Source organism: Symphalangus syndactylus, chromosome 4, assembly GCF_028878055.3.
Source record: "Symphalangus syndactylus isolate Jambi chromosome 4, NHGRI_mSymSyn1-v2.1_pri, whole genome shotgun sequence".
In the NCBI taxonomy this organism is placed as follows: domain Eukaryota; kingdom Metazoa; phylum Chordata; class Mammalia; order Primates; family Hylobatidae; genus Symphalangus; species Symphalangus syndactylus.
Genome location: NC_072426.2, coordinates 111885532 through 111891531, shown reverse-complemented (window position 1 = coordinate 111891531; position 6000 = coordinate 111885532). Strand labels below are relative to the sequence as shown.

General features: G+C 38.9%; 1 long non-coding RNA gene across 1 annotated transcript in view; it reads right to left on the bottom strand.

Annotated features, from left to right (window-relative positions):
* Positions 1 to 694: 694 nt before the first annotated feature.
* Positions 695 to 6000, bottom strand: part of LOC129481062 (uncharacterized) — a 122929-nt gene continuing 117623 nt past the window's right edge. The window contains exon 6 of the long non-coding RNA XR_008657247.2: positions 695 to 1140. This is a non-coding gene — a long non-coding RNA (uncharacterized lncRNA). The remainder of the gene's footprint in view (positions 1141 to 6000) is intronic.

The following is a 6000-nucleotide window of genomic DNA, read 5'->3' as shown; positions in this document are numbered from 1 at the left end:
GCAGGGTAGAAACCTGGAAGAAGCTAGCTCCCTAAGGATTTGGTGGCCTTGTCATCTACCTCCACACCCTTTATTTGAGAGCATAATCTTTGCATGTGTAAGCCACTGCCTATTACAGTTGTCTTATCATTTGCAGCCATATGCAAACCTAACAGCTACAGTGTTTTTCTTTTTTCTGTTCAGGTCTTTAAGGTAATTTTGCTGAATTATATAAATTGAGCAATAATGCTGGGTGCAAAGAAAATAATTTTTCTCTTTTCCTTTGCAGTGTTTACACTTCATTAGCTAGAAATTTCACAACAGTGCTATATAAGGATGACAAAAGCAACATTTTTCTCTTATTCTTGACTGTAATGGGAATGCTGCTACAGTTTTACTATTAAGTATGGTGTTACCTGTGGTGATTTTTCAAATTTAAAATCGGGATAATGATGTCTGTTTTACTTTGTAAAATTGTTATAAGGATCAAATGCACTAATAAATATAAAAATGCCATGTAATTGTAAAAAGCTATACCACATTTGTCTGGCATATAGTATGCACTCAACAAACTTTTTCAGTATTATTGTTGTTAATAATAACCTCCTGTGTTTAATGGCATAAGAAACAGAACTATGTGTTCTATAAAATATCTCTTTGGTGCCACTATACAGAAATAAGTGGGTCTAATGGATCATTAAATAAATTTTTATTTCTTAGTATTTAGGCCGAAAGTTAGAAAAGTAACATGCTTTTTATTACAAAGAGAAATGATATATAGATTGAAATGTTGGGAAGAAACGATCATTTGAAAGTAGAGGTAGTTCCCATGAAATGAGACATGCAGAAACATACATATAATTTAGTCATCAGGAAGCCCTCCTTCCACATGCTTCTCCTCTTTCTCCTCTGACAACTGCCTTAAAAACGTGTCCCTTGTGGATATATATAAGTCATTTCCTTTGTCCACATTTGCAGTCTGTTCTTGGAGCAATACCTTATATGTGTCTACTGTTTTCTGCAGAAGCCAGGCACAAATTTATATCAAAAAATATTTTGCTGCAATTTAAAAAGTGCTCTTTTTTTTCAGAAGTTCCATAGTAGAGTTGCTTATTCTAAAATTAGTCCATTTCACTCCTTGCAATCAGTCCCAGAAGAGGCCTGTGGAGAAATAAATTGAATATGTTGACTTTAATACATTTTTGATGTTATCCATTGATCTCTCGCCTCTGAAATAGATGAAATGTATGATCTATAGCTTGACCTATAGTATACGGAATATTATTTAAGTTTAGTAACTTTACATATTATTTTGCTTTTCTTTTCTTTTTTGTTATATAGGTATATATGTGCCATGGTGGTTTGCTACACCTATTAACCCGTCATCTAGGTTTTAAGCCTTGCATGCATTAGATATTTGTCCTAGTGCTCTCCCTCCCCTTGACTCCCAGCCCCTGACAGGCCTTGGTGTGTGTTGTTGCCCTCTTTCTGTCCATGTGTTCTCATTATTCAACTCTCACTTATGAGTGAGAGCATGTGGTGTTTGGTTTTCTGTTGCTATGTTAGTTTGCTGAGAATGATGGCTTCCAGCTTCATCCATGTCCATGCAAAGGACATGAACTTGTACTTTTTTATGGCTGCATAGTATTCCATGGTGTGCATGTACCACATTTTCTTTATCCAGTCTATCATTGATGGACATTTGGGTTGATTCCATGTCTTTGCTATTGTAAACAGTGCTGCAATAAACATACATGTACATGTGTCTTTATAGTAGGATGATTTATATTCCTTTGGGTATATACCCAGTAATGAGATTGCTGGGTCAAATGGTATTTCTGGTTCTAGATCCTTGAGGAATCACCACAATGTCTTTCACAGTGGTTGAACTAATTTACATTCCCACTAGTGGTGTAAAAGTGTTCCTATTTCTCCACAGCCTCACCAGCCTCAACTGTTTCTTGACTTTTTAATGATCGCCATTCTGACTGGTGTGAGATGGTATCTCATTGTGGTTTTGATTTGCCTTTCTCTAATGACCAGTGATGATGAGCTTTTTTTCATATGTTTGTTGGCCGCATAAATGTCTTCTTTTGAGAAGTGTCTGTTCATATCCTTTGCCCACTTTTTGATGGGGTTGTATTTTTTTTCTTGTAAATTTTTTTAAGTTCCTTATTGATTCTGGATATTAGACCTTTGTCAGATGGATAGATTGCAAAAATTTTCCCCCATTCTAAAGGCCATCTGTTCACTCTGATGATAGTCTCTTTTGCTATGCAGAAGCTCTTTAGTTTAATTAGATCCCATTTGTCAATTGTGGCTTTTGTTGCAGTTACTTTTGGTGTTTTCATCCTGAAGTCTTTGCCCATACCTATGTCCTAACTGGTATTGCTTAGGTTTTCTTCTAGGGTTTTATGGTTTTGGGTTTTACATTTATGTATTTAATACATCTTGAGTTAATTTTTGCATAAGGTGTAAGGAAGGGTTCAAGTTTCAGTTTTCTGCATAGGGCTAGCCAGTTTTCCCAGCACCATTTATTAAATAGGGAATCCTTTCCTTATTGCTTTTCTTTTTCTTTTTTGTCAAGTTTGTTGAAGATCAGATGGTTGTAGATGTGTGGTGCTATTTCTGAAGTCTCTTTTCTGTTCCATTGGTCTATATGTCTGTTTTGGTACCAGTACCATGCTGTTTTGGTTACCATAGCCTTGCAGTATAGTTTGAAATCAGGTAGCATGATGCCTCCAGCTTTGTTCTTTTTGCTTAGGATTGTCTTGGCTATATGGGCTCTTTTTGGTTCCATATGAAATTTAAAGTCGTTTTTTCTAATTCTGTGAAGAAAGTCTATGGTAGCTTGATAGGAATAGTTTGTATTTCTGTGGGGTCAGTGGTCATATCTTCTTCATCATTTTTTATTGTGCCTATTTGATTCTTCTCCCTTTTATTCTTTATTAGTCTAGCTAGCAGTCTATTTATTTTATTAATTTTTTCAAAAAACCAGCTCCTGGATTCATTGATGTTTTGAAGGGTTTTGCGTGTTTCTATCTTCTTCAGTTCTGCTATGATCTTAGTTATTTCTTGTCTTCTTCTGGCTTTTGGATTTTTTTGCTCTTGCTTCTCTAGTTCTTTTAATTGTGATGTTAGGGTATCAATCTGAGATCTTTCCAGCTTTCATATGTGAGCATTTAGTGCTATAAATTTCACTCTTAATGCTGCTTTAGCTGTGTCCCTGAGATTCTGGTACACTGTCTCTTTGTTCTTACTGGTTTCAAAGAACTTCTTGATTTCTGCATTAATTTCATTATTTATCTAGGAGTCATTCAGGGGCAGGTTGTTCAATTTCCATGTAGTTGTGTGGTTTTGAGTGAGTTTCTTAATCCTGAGTTCTAATTTGATTGCACGGTGGTCTGAGAGACCGTTATGATTTTTGTTCTTTTGCAATTACTGAGGCGTGTTTTACTTCCAATCATATGGTTGATTTTAGAGTAAGTGCCATGTGGCACTGCGAAGAATGTATATTCTGTTGATTTGGGGTGCAGAGTTCTGTAGATGTCTATTAAGTCCACTTGATCCAGAGTTGATTTCAAGTCCTGAATATTCTTGTTAATTTTCTGTTTTGTTGGTCTGTCTAATATTGACAGTGGAGTGTTAAAGTTTCCCACTATTATTGTGTGGGAGGCTAAATCTCCTTGTAGGTTTCTAAGAACTTGTTTTATGAATCTGGGTGCTCCTGTATTGGCTGCATATATATTTAGGATATTTAGTTCTTCTTGTTGTGTTATCTCTTCACCATTATGTAATGCCCTTCTTTGTCTCTTTTGCTCTTTGTTGGTTTAAAGTCTGTTTTATCAGAGACTAGGATTGCAACCCCTGCTTTTTTTTGTTTGTTTGTTTTCCATTTGCTTGGTAAATTTTCCTCCATTCCTTTATTTTGAGCCTATGTGTGTCTTTGCACGTGAGATGGGTTTCCTGAATACAGCACATTGATGTGTCTTGACTCTTTATCCAATTTGCCAGTCTGTGTCTTTTAATTAGGGCATTTAGCCTATTTACATTTGAGGTTTTATTGTTATGTGTGAATTTGATCCTGTCATCATGATGCTGGTGGCTATTTTGCATACCAGTTGATGCAGTTTCTTCACAGTGTCATTGGTCTTTATATTTTGGTATGTTTTTGCAGTGGCTGGTACCGGTTTTTCTTTTCCGTATTTAGTGCTTCCTCCAGGAGCTCTTGCAGGGCAGGCCTGGTGGTGATGAAATCCCTTGGCATTTCTTGTCCAGAAAGAATTTTATTTCTCCTTTGCTTATGAAGCTTAGTTTGGCTGGATATAAAATTCTGGGTTGAAAGTTCTTTTCTTTAAGAATGTTGAATATTGCCCCCACCATCTTCTGGCTTGTACGGTTTCTGCTGAAAGATATGCTGTTAGTCTGATGGGCTTCCCTTTGTAGGTGATCCAACCTTTCTGGCTGCCCTTAACTTGTTTTCCTTCATTTTGACTTTGGAGAATCTGATGATTATGTGTCTTGGGGTTGATCTTCTTGTGGGGTATCTTAGTGGTGTTCCCTGTATTTCCTGAATTTGCATGTTGGCCTGTCTTGCTAGGTTGGCAAGTTCTCCTGGATAATATACTGAAGTGTGTTTTCCAACTTGGTTTCATTCTCCTGGTCACTTTCAGGTACTCAATCAATCATAGGTTCGGTCTTTTTACGTAGTTTTACATTTCTTAGAGGCTTTGTTTATTCCTTTTCATTCTTTTTTCTCTACTCTTGTCTGCAGGCCTTATTTCAGCAAGGTGGACTTCAAACTCTGATATCCTTTTTTCTCCTTGGTCAATTCAGGTATTGATATTTGTTTATGCTTCATGAAGTTCTCACGCTGTGTTTTTCAGCTCCATCAGGTCATTTATGTTCCTCTCTAAACTGGTTATTCTTGTTCTCAGCTCCTGTAACCTTTTATCAAGGTTCCTAGCTTCTTTGCATTGGTTTAGAACATGCTCCTTTAGCTCAGTGGAATTTGTCTTTACCAATCTTCCGAAGCCCACTTCTGTCAATTCGTCCATCTCATGCTCCTTCCAGTTCTGCACCCTTGCTGGAGAGGCATTGTGATCATTTGGAAGAGAAGAGGCATTCTGGGTTTTGGAATTTTCAGTGTTTGTTATGCTGGTTTTTCCTCATCTTCATGGATTTATCTACCTTTGATTTTGAGGCTGATGACCTTTGGATAGGAAGACATTTGCTTTCTGTTTGTTAGTTTTTCTTCTAACAGTCAGGCCCCTCTTCTGCAGTTCCGTTGCAGTTTGCTGGAGATCCACTCCAAACCCTGTTTGCCTGGGTATCACCAGTGAAGACTGTAGATAGAACAGCAAAGATTGCTGCCTGCTCCTTTGGAAGCTTCATCCCACAGAAGCACCAGCCTGATGCCAGCCACAGCTCTCCTCTCTAAGGTGTCTGTTGGCCCCTGTTGGGAAGTCTGTCCCAGTCAGGAGGCACGGGGTCAGGGACCCACTTGAGGAGGCAGCTTGTCCCTTAGCAGAGCTGGTGTGCTGTGCTGGGAGAAACCCCCTTGTCAGGATAAGCCACTCTCTTCAGAGCCAGCAGGCAGGAACAGTTAAATCCACTGAAGCTGTGACTGCAGCCATCTCTCCCCACAGGTGCTCTGTCCCAGGGAGATGAGAGCTTTGTCTGTAAGCCCCTGACTGCAGCTGTTGGATTTCTTGCAGAGATTCCCTGCCCATTGAAGAGGAATCCATCGGAGCAATTCTGTCCAGTCCAAACTTCCCAGTCTCCTTAGCACTGTCAGGAGAAAACCACTTACTAAAGTCACAGTAATGGTGGTTGCCCCTGCCCCCACCAAACTCATTGTCCCAGGCTGACTCCAGACTGCTGTGCTGACAGTGAGAATTTTAAGCCAGTGGTTCTTAGCTTGCTGGGCTCTGTGGGAGTGGGACCTGCTGAGTGAGACTGCTTGGCTCCCTGGCTTCAGCCCCCTTTCCAGGGGAGTGGATGGTTCTCCTGTCTCACTGG